The sequence below is a fragment of the Nicotiana sylvestris genome, chromosome 2, assembly GCF_000393655.2.
Source record: "Nicotiana sylvestris chromosome 2, ASM39365v2, whole genome shotgun sequence".
In the NCBI taxonomy this organism is placed as follows: domain Eukaryota; kingdom Viridiplantae; phylum Streptophyta; class Magnoliopsida; order Solanales; family Solanaceae; genus Nicotiana; species Nicotiana sylvestris.
The window spans coordinates 127,727,993-127,742,256 of record NC_091058.1 but is presented as its reverse complement, the minus strand read 5'-3'; the positions used below and the strand labels follow the sequence as shown (position 1 = coordinate 127,742,256).

Genomic DNA, 14,264 nt, shown 5'->3' with positions numbered 1-14,264 from the left:
AATTGTTTGCATTTTGTGCACATTTAATTTTTATTTTAATCATGAAAAAATACCAAAAATATTATGCATCTGCATTTAGGATTTGATTTTAAATTCTTAGAATTAATCAGTAATTATTTACTTGATAAAATTTGAAAATTACAAAAATAGCTCATTTTTACATGTTTTGTCTGTTAATTTTAGTTTATTGATTTTCCTCTTTTAATTTAGAATTAAGTAATGTTTAAAATTTTTATAATTAGTTAATTACTTTAATCTCACATTTTTAGGTAATTTAGGATTTTTTTAATTATTAGGTTTTTAATTAAAAAAAGGAAAAACAAGGGAAAAGAAAAGGAATTTAGAAAAGAAAAGAAAATTGAAGAAGAATCTCCTTTTTTTTTGCGGAACTGGGCCAACTCCAATACACCCAAATTTGGCCCAATATTTTGTCTCTACACAAATTAATTCCCCAGCCCAAAACACCCATGACCCGATCCGGATTGGCCCAAACCCTCTCTTTAAAACCCCACGTTCCTAAAATCTAGGGTAGAGCTTCCCCTTCAGATTGAGAACAAAAATGGCGCATTCCTTTATCTTCACAAAAGAAGAACCAGCGAAGAGGGCACAATCAGATAGAGACCAAAAAAGAGAGAGACTCTCGAACCAAAAAGAAAAAAGCGTTGTTCTTCAATCTTCCTCCCGATCTCTCTCGATTGAACACAAAAACGGACTTCATACTCTTCGCTTCAACACCCAGTAACGACCACACAAACGCCCCCATCTCAAAATCATCAAACCAACCCCAAATGGCCATGAAACTGACCAAAATTCCAGCGAAAAATAACACCCAAAAACAGCTCCAAATCCGGAATCGAACCCAGATTTGAGACTTCTAAAAGGACTCCAAAAAACACAAAATAAAGAAAAACAGAGATAAAGAAAAAAGAGAGATCTTCGAGCTCGATGAAGTTGTAGAACTTGGCTCGAAGCTGTTTTTCGGATTTTTCTTCCCTTGGTTTGTTACTGTGTTGTTGTTGTACCTGCTATATTTGTGGATTTTCTCTTTGCTTTGCTGAGTTCCATATCATTCAACGTCCACTGTATTCCGTTTCTTCTATCTTTCTTAAAGGTATTGTCCCGTAAACTTTGCTCAAATTCGGATATGTCGAAGATTAATATATGGATGTGATTTTCATTGTGATGGTTAGTTGAGTACGATTTATGGTTTATACATATGGATTGTTTGAGCATATTTTCTTTTCTGTTCATTATTGGAATAATTAGTCTTTGTTATCTTGTTGGTTTTAAAATCTTAACCAGAACATTGTGATTCACAAAAGTAAAATGTGTGTATGATGTCGGACGTCAAAGGTGAAAGTAAGAATTGGCATACCATATGCGAAGCTTTTCCGGCTAGAAATGAACAACAGAGCTCTACAAATTTGTTTAAATCTCTATGTTAGTAATTATATATTATTTTTGGCTAAATATGTTGTCAGTAATACTTCACATAGTGCTTACAACTTAAAGCAAAAATGTAGACAGTGTAGGTCACTTGTTAATTATCCCAAATTAGTTTAGAAGAAATAATTTAATATCGTAGCTTGCTTGAGGCGCGATTAATAAACCATTGTGACTATGGGTACGGTTCCCGTGATATAGTTACGAGGCCTAATTCCAAAACTCGAGGGTGCATTTCATATGACCCGATTATAACAACTTCGAATAATAAAACTCTTTGAAATAATTTGAGGCGTGCCATGTCAAATAAAATCTCAAAACTCATGGCCCTCACTTAATTAATTTTAGCTCTTTAAAAAATCGAGGTGTGCCGTTAGTTGAATTTTTCATGGCCCTCCCAAAGTTAAAAACGCGTAGTTATTTTAGGCGCGCTATTTTAATAATATTACCTTCCTAAATTCGGGTGCGCATTTATGTGACCCAAATCCAAATCTCAACAACGCTAAATAGATGTGTCAGGGACCCGCGGGTGCATTTATGTGACGTGGTCGAAGATGTGTTTTAGTTGACGTTGAATCTTCCTAAAAATATTTAGATAAAAGCGGTTATAAAGTTAAAATTGAACCATAGGCTAAAACATGTATTAAAAATCAGATAATAGGCCAATTATAACAATTGAGCAACCGTGCTAGAACCACGGAATCCGGGAATGCCTAACACCTTCTCCCGGATTAACAAAACTCCTTTCCCAGATTTCTGGTTCACGAACTATAATACAGAGTCAACCTTTTCCTCGACTCGGGATTTGAACCGGTGACTTGGGACACTGTAAATTATCTCAAGTGGCGACTTTGAATCTTTTAATAAATAATCTCGTTTCGATTGTCACTTTAAGTTGGAAAAAACTCCTCTATACACTCATTCTCGGGAGTGTAGGTAAAAAGGAGGTGTGACAGCTCTGGAGACTCTGTTGGGGATCGAACCTAGAATCTCTGGTTCAGGGTTCAGAATTCGAGCTTAGATGAATTGTTGTATTTGGTTTTATCCATTATCTGATTTTATTACATGTTTGGATCTAATGTGCTAAATGTTGCTTTTACCGCTTTGATATTATCTGAACTGTATATAAACTGCTACGAAACCCTTCTCTTCTCATCTTCGGGGATGTGCTCGCTTGTCGAGACTCCCTATTCTGTTAGTGTCATACCTTGAAATAAGAAAGAGGCTCGGACAAGTTACTAAGCCGGATGACCTTTTGGTTTCCGGTACGTAGCCCCCTCCTCGGCTCGAGTTGTCCGCTCGGGTACACAATCTAGCACACATACCCAGGTTTTTTGACCTAAGAATAACTCAGCCTCATGCCAAATCCCTAGTAGGCACGTTTGTTTGCATCTTGTGCATTTGACTTCGGGGACTCAACACAGGGGTTGGGTCCGTCTAGGACAAGTGTACCCAAAATAACAGACCATCTTGATGCATCCTATGTGCTACATGTTGCATTTCTTCAAGGGTAAAAGGGTCATTTGGCGGACCAATGATAATTGAGGGCGAATGAAAAAAAAGAAAAAAAAGAGAGGCTGAAGTGTGAGGATGAAGCGAGTAGGGCCCAATTATATTTTTGTTATATTTTAATAAGAAAAAGAGCATGGAAACTTCAAAAAGATTTTGCACTTTTTATCAGGGCTCGGATGTGAATTTCGACGGTTCGGTTAGTTCCGGGAGGTGATTTGTGACTTAGGAGCAGGACCGGAAGTAATTTTGGAGGTCCGGTGTTGAATTAGGCTTGAATTGGCGAAGTTAGTATTTTGGCGAATTCCGGTTGATAGGTGAGATTTTGATCCGGGTGTCGGAATGAAATTCCGAGAGTTGCTGTAGCTTCATTGTGTCATTTGGGATATGTGTGCAAAATTTCAGGTCATTCAGACATCGTTTGGTCGGGGTTTTGATCGAATGTGTGTTTTAGAAGTTTTAAAAGAACTTAGGCTTGAATTCGATATAATTTGATGATTTTGGTATTAGTTGAAGTGTTTTAACGATTGGAGCAAGTTTGGATAATGTTTTAAGACATGTTGGTGCTTTTAGTTGATGTCTCGAGGGCCTCGGGTGGATTTCGGAAGGTTAACGGAATGGAATTCGGACCCAAAAAGAAAAGAAAAAGCTGCTGCAATTTCTGCTGCTAAGCTGTCTTTGGACAGCAAATGTGTAGTCGTGGAGCGTACTTTAGAGGCCTATATCTTTTGATCTACAAGGAATTTTGAGATGATTAAAATATGAAAGTTGTAGCTCTTTGCGTCTAGTTTTCAGAAAGCTAAGGAAATCGTAATTTGGACATCTGTAGAGAAAGTGATGATCGATTGAAGATGACTGGAGGAGCAGTTTCTCCAGAATTTTCTGATTTCATGGAACCGACTTTAGAAACTCATATCTCGGGATATATAAAGATTTATATGGTGTACAACCTACCAAATTAAAGATCTTCGAGTCTAGTTTCTAAATCTTCAAACCGTTTGTAATTTGGATATTTATACAAGACATTATGGGTGTTTAAACAGAAGGTGTCCGATAAGGAAAAATTTTAATACGATGTACAACTTGTATAGGACAAGTGGAAAGTACAACTCGAGGAAGCACAGACAGATTCTTTAAACACGGATTTGACTTATTTCTTTCATTTCTTTCATGTGGCTTGGATGATTTTGGAGAGAATTTCAAGGGGGATTTTATCAAGCATCAAAGGTGAGTTGTTCTATTTATTTCCAAGTTAAATACAAGATTATATGTGAATTAGAACATGAAAATCAGTAGAAAAGTGGGGTTTTAGGGCTTGTGCTTTTGAAATTTTCTAGGGTTGATTTGAAGGGTCAAACGAGCTCCGATTTTTGTGTTCTTTATATGTACGGACTCGTGAGAGGACGAAGAACATTTTGGTATAAAAAGTTTTGAGTTTTGAGACGTGGGCCCGGGGCTCGAGTTTTGCCAAATTCGTTAATTTTGATATTTTTCGAGTGTTTTCGATTGGGTATTGTCCCTTTAGCATAATGCGACATATTCGTTGTGATTTTGAGCAAATTCGTCGCACGAGGAGGCTAATTTGAGAGGCAAGGGTATATCGAGCTAGAGCTTCTACCGGTTTGAGGTGAGTAATTGATGTAAATGATGTCCTGAGGGTTTGAAACCCCAGAATTTCACATTGTAATGCTATATTGAGGTGACTTGCACACCAGATAACGGACGTGGGGTAGAGCACCATTGGGGATTGTGACTTAGTCCGTCCCGAGAGATGTTTTTACCGTGTTTTCTACTTGAACTAAATTGAAAATCATCCTTACTTGGATTTAATTGTTACATTTGGGCTTTTTGCCAATTATTTGAATCCTTCAGGGATTGACATCACTGTTTTCGCATACATCCATTTCATTTGATCTCAGTCCATGGTTTTAAATACTGTTTTGCAAACTCAGCCGTCTTTCTTAGATTTGAAAACTTAAATGATATTTCTAAATGATATTTCGGGCTGAGAACTACTGTTTTACAAATGCCCAAGAGGCTTATTATGATTTCTGGACTGAGCATGGATTAGGCTGCGCGACGCAGCAGTGATTTGAAACAGTGGTAACAATGACACTGTATGTTGTGACTTGAAATAGTGGTAACAATGGCACTGTGTGATATAAATAGGTCAGGTAACAATGAATGACCAAGACTTGATTGATGCCACGAGAGGGCTTGTTATTGCGCTCGGGCTGTAGGAGCCCTTCCGGAGTCTGTACACACCCCTAGTGAGCGCCGTCGATGATAAATAAAATGGATGGTTCGGCCTGCACGCCGTAGTGGGTACTAGAGAGTACCATCATATGCATTGCATTGCACTCATTCATTTGTTTTTATCTGTTATGCCTGTCTCAGTATTTGGTACTCTGATTTAATTGACTTGTTGTTTCACTATTTGTTGTTCTATACTGTCAGTTATAGTTTACTTTGTATTTTTCCACGATTTCTTATTCTCAACCTTTATTTATGTTTATTACTCACTGGGTCGGAGTACTCACATTACTCCCTGCACCTTGCATGCAGATCCAGGTACACTACAGGCTGAGTGAGGATTTGTTTAGCTGAGCAGCAGTATCCGGGAGTATTGAGGTAGCTGCATGGCGTTAACAGCCTTGATCTCTCCCCTCTATCTCTATCTTTTATTCCGCATTTTTCCTAGATAGACTTGTAATAGGTGGATATTCTGTATTAGAGGCTCATATTCGTGACACCGGATTCTATTGGGCTATGGTTTGGTATTTTAGTTGAATTTCCGCAGGTTTTATTATTAATTATACACTTGAGAGTGATAACTTAGTAAATTCTCTGTGATATTTAACTATAATCTGAATAAGAATTTGGGATAATGTTGTTAAATGGTCTGGCTTGCCTAGTAGTGTGTTGGGCGCCATCATGACCGGGGTTGGGGTCGTGACAAGTTGGTATCCGAGCCTAGGTTAATTGGTCTCGCGAGTTATGAGCCGGTTTAGTAGAGTCTCGCGGATCGGTACAGAGACGTCTGTATTTATCCTCGAGAGACTGCAGAACCTTTAGGAAAACTTCATATTCTTGAAATTCTTGTCGTGCGACTTTGTTGATCCGAACATTAAAAATATTTTCTATCATTCTATTCTCTCGCAGATGGCGAGGACTCATGCTACTGGACGAGGTGGACGACCACCAGCGCCACCCACTGATGCCACCAGAAGCCGTGGACGCGGTCGTGGGCGTGGCAGAGGTAGAGTAGCGCGGGTAGCACCTGTTAATCCACCAGCTTCCCCAGTTCCAAATCAGGCTCCAGCAGCTGTACCAGTTCGAGCACCAGCTATGCCTATCGTGATTTCGGGTCTTCAGGAGACCTTGGCTCAGATTTTGACAGTTTGTACTGGCCTAGCTCAGGCGGTCTCAGCCACTACAGCCGCAACTACTTCACAGGTCAGGGAAGGCACACAGACTCCTGTTAATCGCACAACTGAGCAGGTTATACAGGGATTGCAGACACCGGAAGTTGTTACAGCTCAGCCGGTTGCACCAGTTCAGAACTTTGTGGTCCCAGCTATGCCAGAGGATGAGCAGCGTCGTCTCGAGAGATTTGGTAGGCTCCAGCCTCCGATATTCAGCGGTGTAGAGGGCGAGGATTCCTAGGGTTTTCTTGACAAGTGTTAGTATATGCTTCGCACCGCAGGGATTTTGGAGTCGAGTGGTGTACTTTTACTACATTTCAGTTCCAGGGAGCTGCATTTACCTGGTGGGAAGATTTTGAGAGGCATAAACCTTTTGGTGCAGCGCCCCTTACTTGGCAGCAGTTCTCCACTCTATTTCTGGAGAAGTATGTACCTCAGTCCAGCAGAGAGGAGCTGCGTAGGCAGTTTGAGTGGTTGACTCAGGGAGATATGTCTGTGACCCAATACGAGATGAGATTTTCACAGTTGGCTCGTCATGCTACTTGGATGATTCCGACAGATCGTGAGAGGATCCGGAGATTCATAGATGGTCTTAACTACTCTCTCCACATTTTTATGACTAGAGAGAGAGTATTAGGTGCTTCGTTCGAGGAGGTGGTTGACATCGCTCGTGATATTGAGACAGTTCGCCGCAGAGAGAGAGAGAGAGAAGAGGGAGGCCAAGAGGCCTAGAGGTTCAGGCAATTTCAGTAGTGCTCCGTCTAGGGTCCAGTTCCAGCGTGGTAGAGGTCATTCCTTCAGACCTCCTCAGCCGGCCCGTCCAGAGTATAGTAGGACATCTTCAGACCGTGGTCATCTGGGATTTCAGTAGGGCCAGTCTTTACTTAACGCTCTCCCAACTCAGAGCTCATCCTATGCCCCTTCAGTTTAGGGTTCATCTATGCCGAGTGCATCGGCTGGTCATTCAGGTGCAAGGGGTTCCCTCCAGTTCCCTTCTCCAGTACCTGGTAGTTGCTATGAGTGCGGAGAGTTTGGTCATATAAAGAGGCAGTGTCCTCGACTTCGTGGTGGTTAGTTTCAACAGAGGGTCCAACCTTCATCTTCTGCTCCAGTTTCTTCAGCACCCGCCCAGCCAGCTAGGGGTGGATGCCAGGTAGCTAGAGGTCGCCCCAAAGGGGAAGGATGATCAGGCGGTGGCCAGGCTCGTTTCTATGCTATTCCAGGCAGGACAGATGCTATTGCGTCAGATGCTGTTATCACAGGTATTATCTCAGTCTGCCACACAGATGCCTCTATCTTATTTGATCCCGGATCCACCTATTCTTATGTGTCCTCATATTTTGCTCATCATTTGGGTACGACTCGAGGGTGTCTTGCTTTACCCGTGCACGTATCTACCCCGGTGGGCGATACCATTATTGTAGACCATGTGTATCGGTCTTGTATTGTGACTATTGGGGGTCTGGAGACCCGAGTTGATTTATTATTGTTGAGCATGGTAGATTTTGATGTTATTCTGGGCATAGATTGGCTATCTCCGTGTCATTCTATTCTAGACTGTCATGCTAAGACAGTTACTTTGGCTATTCCGGGTGTTCCGAGGATCGAGTGGCATGGTATGACTGATTATGTTCCTAGCAGAGTAATTTCCCTCTTGAAAGCCCAGTGTATGGTTGGGAAGGGTTGCCTATCGTATCTAGCTTTTGTGCGAGATGTTGGAGCTGAGACTCCTAGTATTGATTCTGTCCCAGTTGTGAAGGATTTTCCTGATGTATTTCCTACAGACCTACCGGGCATGCCGTCGGATAGGGATACCGATTTTGGCATTGACTTGGTGCCGGGCACCCAGCCCATTTCTATTCCGCCATATCGTATGGCACCAGCAGAGTTGAAAGAATTGAAGGAGCAGCTTTAGGAGCTCCTAGACAAGGGGTTCATTCGGCCTAGTGTGTCACCGTGGGGTGCGCCAGTTCTGTTTGTGAAGAAGAAAGATGGCACAATGAGAATGTGCATTGACTACAGGCAGTTAAATAAGGTAACAGTGAAGAACAAGTATCCTTTACCTCGCATTGATGACTTATTTGATCAGCTTCAGGGAGCGAGGGTGTTTTTAAAAATTGATCTCCGTTTGGGCTATCACCAGTTAAAAATCAGGGACTCGGATATTCTTAAGACAACTTTTAGGACTAAATATGGTCACTATGAGTTTCTAGTCATGTCTTTCGGGCTGACCAATGCCCCAGCAGCGTTCATGCATTTGATGAACAGTGTATTTCGGCCTTATCTGGATTCTTTTGTTATTGTATTTATTGATGACATTCTGGTGTACTCGCGTAGCCAGGAGGAGCACGCCAAACATTTGCGTGTAGTGTTGCAGAGATTGAGGGAGGAGAAGCTTTATGCTAAATTCTCCAAGTGTGAATTTTGGCTAAGTTCTGTGGCATTCTTGGGACACATAGTGTCCAGTGAGGGTATTCAGGTCGATCCAAAGAAGATAGAAGCAGTACAGAGTTGGTCTAGACCGTCCTCAGCCATAGAGATCCGTAGTTTTCTCGGATTAGCATGCTATTATCGTAGGTTTGTTCAGGGTTTTCATCCGTTGCGTCGCCCTTGACCAAGTTGACTCAGAAAGGTGCTCCATTTGTATGGTCAGACGAGTGTGAGGAGAGCTTTAAGAAGCTCAAGACAGTTTTGACCACAGCTCCAGTATTGGTTTTACCATCAGCTACAGGTTCATATGGTGTATATTGTGATGCTTCGAGAGTTGGGATTGGCTGTGTGTTGATGCATGAGGGTAGAGTTATTGCTTATGCTTCTCGTCAGCTAAAGCCCTATGAGAAGAACTACCCTGTTCATGACTTAGAGTTGGTTGCTATAGTTCATGCCTTGAAAATTTGGAGGCACTATTTATATGGCGTATCTTGCGAGGTATTCACTGATCATTGCACTCCTCAACATTTGTGTAAGCAGAAAGACCTTAATTTGAGGCAGCGGAGGTGGCTAGAGTTGTTAAAAGATTATGACATCACTATTTTGTATCATCTGGGAAAGGCCAATATAGTGGCAGATGCCTTGAGCCGAAAGGCAGTCAGTATGGGGAGTTTGGCGTACATTCCAGTTAGGGAGAGGCCCTTTGCAGTTGATGTTCAAACCTTGGCTAATCAGTTTGTGAGACTGGACATTTTTGAGCCCAGTCGGGTGTTGGCTTGTGTGGTTTCTCGGTCTTCCTTATATGATCGCATCAGAGAACGCCAGTATGATAATCCGCATTTGCTTGTCCTTAAGGACAGAGTTCAGCATGATGATGCCAGAGATGTGACTATAGATGATGATGGCGTATTGAGGATGCAGGGCTGTATCTGTGTGCCCAATGTATATGGGCTTAGAGAGTTAATTCTAGAGGAGGCCCACAACTCGCGGTATTCTATTCATCCGGGTGCCGCGAAGATGTATCAGGACTTAGGACAACACTATTGGTGGAGAATAATGAAGAAAGATATTGTAGGTTATGTAGCTCGGTGTCTCAACTGTCAGCAGGTGAAATATGAGCATCAGAGACCGGGTGGTTTGCTTCAGCGGATGATTATCCCAGAATGGAAGTGGGAGAGAGTTACCATGGATTTTGTGAGTGGACTTCCTTGGACTTTGAAGAAATTTGATTCTATTTGGGTGATTGTGGATCGGCTGACCAAGACCGCACACTTCATTTCGGTATGTACTACTTATTCTTCGGAGCGGTTAGCAGGGATATTTATCCGAGAGATTGTGCGATTGCACGGTGTTCCAGTTTCCATTATCTCAGATAGAGGTACTCAGTTTACTTCCCAGTTTTGGAGGACTTTTCAGCGAGAGTTGGGTACCGAGGTGCAGTTGAGCACATCATTTCATCCTCAGACGGACGAACAGTCTGAGCGTACTATTTAGATATTGGAGGATATGTTGCGTGTCTGTGTGATTGATTTCGGAGGTTCTTGGGATGAGTTTCTACCGCTTGCAGAGTTTTCCTACAATAACAGCTATCAGTCCAACATTCAGATGACACCATATGAGGCTTTGTATGGGAGGCAGTGTAGATCTCCAGTTGGTTGGTTCGAGCCCGGCGAGGCTAGGCTATTGGGGACAGATTTGGTTCAAGATGCCTTAGAGAAGGTGAAGGTGATTCAGGAAAGGCTTCGTACAGCGCAGTCGCGTCAGAAGAGTTATGCGGACCGAAAAGTTTGAGATGTGTCCTACATGGTTGGTGAGAAGGTCTTGCTGAAGGTTTCGCCCATGAAGGGTGTTATGAGATTTGGAAAGAAAGGAAAGTTGAGTCCACGATTCATTGGACCTTTTGAGGTACTTAGGAGGATTGGGGAGGTGGCCTATATGCTTGCTTTGCCACCCAGCTTGTCGAGTGTGCATCCGGTATTTCATGTTTCTATGCTCCGGAAGTATGTTGGGGACCCGTCCCATGTTTTGGATTTCAGCACGGTTCAGTTGGATGGTGATTTGACCTTTGATGTGGAGCTAGTGGCTATTTTGGGTCGTCAGGTTCGGAAATTGAGGTCAAAGGATATATCTTCTGTAAAAGTGCAGTGGAGAGGTCATCCTGTGGAGGAAGCTACCTGGGAGACCGAGCGGGAGATGCAAAGCAGATATCCTCACCTGTTCGAGTCTCCAGGTATGTTTCTTTACCCGCTCGAAGACGAGCGTTTGTTTTAGTTGGGGAGGATGTGACGACCCGGCTCGTCATCACGTGAGTTACCGCCCCGTTTCCCCCATTTTTATGCTTCTTCATGTTTCGTTATCGGTATTCGGTGTGTTAGAGTTAAATCGGATTGGTTTTGATAGGAAATGAGACACTTAGTCTCTTTTAAGGAGGTTTAAGTTGGAAAAGTCAACCGAACATTGACTTATGTGTTAGAGGGCTCGGATTTGAATTCCGACGGTTCGGTTAGTTCCGGGAGGTGATTTGTGACTTAGGAGCAGGACCGGAAGTAATTTTGGAGGTCCGGTGTTGAATTAGGCTTGAATTGGCGAAGTTAGTATTTTGGCGAATTCCGGTTGATAGGTGAGATTTTGATCCGGGTGTCGGAATGAAATTCCGAGAGTTGCTGTAGCTTCATTGTGTCATTTGGGATATGTGTGCAAAATTTCAGGTCATTCAGACATCGTTTGGTCGGGTTTTTGATCGAATGTGTGTTTTAGAAGTTTTAAAAGAACTTAGGCTTGAATTCGATATAATTTGATGATTTTGGCGTTAGTTGAGGTGTTTTGACGATTGGAGCAAGTTTGGATAATGTTTTAAGACATGTTGGTGCTTTTAGTTGAGGTCCCGAGGGCCTCGGGTGGATTTCGGAAGGTTAACGGAATGGAATTCGGACCCAAAAAGAAAAGAAAAAGCTGCTGCAATTTCTGTTGCTAAGCTGTCTTTGGACAACAAATTTGCAGTCGTGGAGTGTACTTCGGGAGCCTATATCTTTTGATCTACAAGGAAATTTGAGATGATTCAAAAATGAAAGTTGTAGCCCTTCACGTCTAGTTTCCAGAAAGCTAAGGAAATCGTAATTGTGACATATGTAGAGAAAGTTATGATCGATTGAAGATGACTGGTGGAGTAGTTTCTCCAGAATTTTCTGATTTCATGGAACCGACTTTAGAAGCTCATATATCGGGATATATAAAAAGTTATATGGTGTACAATCTATCAAATTAAAGATCTTCGAGTCTATTTCTAAATATTCAAACCGTTTGTAATTTGGATATTTAGACAAGATGTTATGGGTGTTTAAACAGAAGGTGTCCGACAAGGGAAAATTTTAATAGGATGTACAACTTGTATAGCATAAGTGCAAGGTACAACTCGACGAAGCACAGACTAATTCTTTAAACACGGATTTGGCTTATTTCTTTCTTTTCTTTCAGTTGGCTTGGATGATTTTGGAGAGAATTTCAAGGGGGATTTTAGCAAGCATCAAAGATGAGTTGTTCTACTTATTTTCAAGTTAAATACAAGATTATATGTGAATTAGAACATGAAAATCAGTAGAAAAGTGGGGTTTTAGGGCTTGTGCTTTTAAGATTTTCTAGGGTCAATTTGAAGGGTCAAACGAGCTCCGATTTTTGTGTTCTTTATATGTACGGACTCGTGAGAGGACGAAGAACATTTTGGTACAAAAATTTATAAGTTTTGAGATGTGGGACCGGGGCTCGGGTTTCGCCAAATTCGTTAATTTTGATATTTTCGAGTGTTTTCGATTGGGTATTGTCCCTTTAGCATAATGAGACATATTCGTTGTGATTTTGAGCAGATTCGTCGCACGAGGAGGCTAATTTGAGAGGCAAGGGTATAGTGAGCTAGAGCTTTGGCCGGTTTGAGGTGAGTAATTGATGTCCTGAGGGTTTGAAACCCCGGAATTTCACATCGTAACGCTATATTGAGGTGACTTGCCTGCCGGATAACGGGCGTGGGGTAGAGCACCATTGAGGATTGTGACTTAGTCCGTCCCGAGAGATGTTTTTACCGTGTTTTCTACTTGAACTAAATTGAAAATCATCCTTACTTGGATTTAATTGTTACATTTGGGCTTCTTGCCAATTATTTGAATCCTTCAGGGATTGACATCACTGTTTTCGCATACATGCATATCATTTGATCTCAGTCCAAGGTTTTAAATACTGTTTTGCAAACTCAGCCATCTTTCTAAGATTTGAAAACTTAAATGATATTTCTAAATGATATTTCGGGCTGAGAACTACTGTTTTACAAATTCCCAAGGGGCTTATTATGATTTCTGGACTGAGCATGGATCGGGCTACGCACCGCAGTAGTGATTTGAAACAGTGGTAACAATGACACTATATGATGTGACTTGAAACAGTGGTAACAATGGCACCGTGTGATATAAATTGGTCAGGTAACAATGACTGGCCAGGACTTGATTGATGCCACGAGATGACTTGTTATTGCGTTCGGGCTGTAGGAGCCCCTCCGGAGTCTGTACACACCCCCAGTGAGCGTCTTCGACGATAAAAAAAATGGATGGCTCGGGCTGCACGCCGCAGTGGGTACTAGAAAGTACCATCATATGCATTGCATTGCACTCATGCATAGAGTGTACCATCATATGCGTTGCATTGCACTCATGCATTTGTTTTTATCTGTTATACCTGTCTCAGTATTTGGTACTCTGATTTAATTGACTTGTTGCTTCACTATTTATTGTTCTAAACTGCCAGTTATAGTTTACTTTGTATTTTTCCACGATTTCTTATTCTCAGCCTTTATTTATGTTTATTACTCACTAGGTCGGAGTACTCACATTACTCCCTGCACCTTGCGTGCAGATCCAGGTACACCACAAGCTGAGTGGGGATTTGTTTAGCTGACAGCAGTATCCGAGAGTATTGAGGTAGTTGCATGGCGGTCGCAGCCTTGATCTCTCCCCTCTATCTCTATCTTTTATTCCGCATTTTTCCTAGACAGACTTGTAATAGGTGGATATTCTGTATTAGAGGCTCATATTCGTGACACCGGATTCAATTGGGCTATGGTGTGGTATTTTAGTTGAATTTCCGCAGGTTTTATTATTAATTATACACTTCAGAGTGATAACTTAGTAAATTCTCTGTGATATTTATCTATAATCTGAATAAGAATTTGGGATAATGTTGTTGAATGGTCGAGCTTGCCTAGCAGTGTGTTGGGCGCCATCATCACCGGGGTTGGGGTCGTGACAGGTCCAGTCTTCCTAGTAAATCTTAGGTTCTTGGCTTTGCAGGGTCATAGCCAAATTTTGCACTTCTAGCCAAATTTTGCACTTTTATCCACCTTTTGGCCAAATAAGCCAATTTGCAAAAATAGCCTCAACCATGTCTTCCATGTGTCCAGTAGGGAGTGTTATTGTC

General features: G+C 41.8%; 1 long non-coding RNA gene across 2 annotated transcripts; it reads left to right on the top strand.

Annotated features, from left to right (window-relative positions):
- The first annotated feature begins 536 nt into the window (after positions 1–536).
- Positions 537–14,035, top strand: LOC104211931 (uncharacterized). Of its 2 annotated transcripts, none has more exons than XR_707260.2 (4): positions 537–1,111; positions 5,518–5,583; positions 6,115–7,639; positions 13,704–14,035. It is a non-coding gene; the product is annotated as an uncharacterized lncRNA (long non-coding RNA). The 2 variants fall into 2 exon arrangements; XR_707259.2 differs by having other exon boundaries at positions 13,665–14,035.
- Positions 14,036–14,264: the final 229 nt, after the last annotated feature.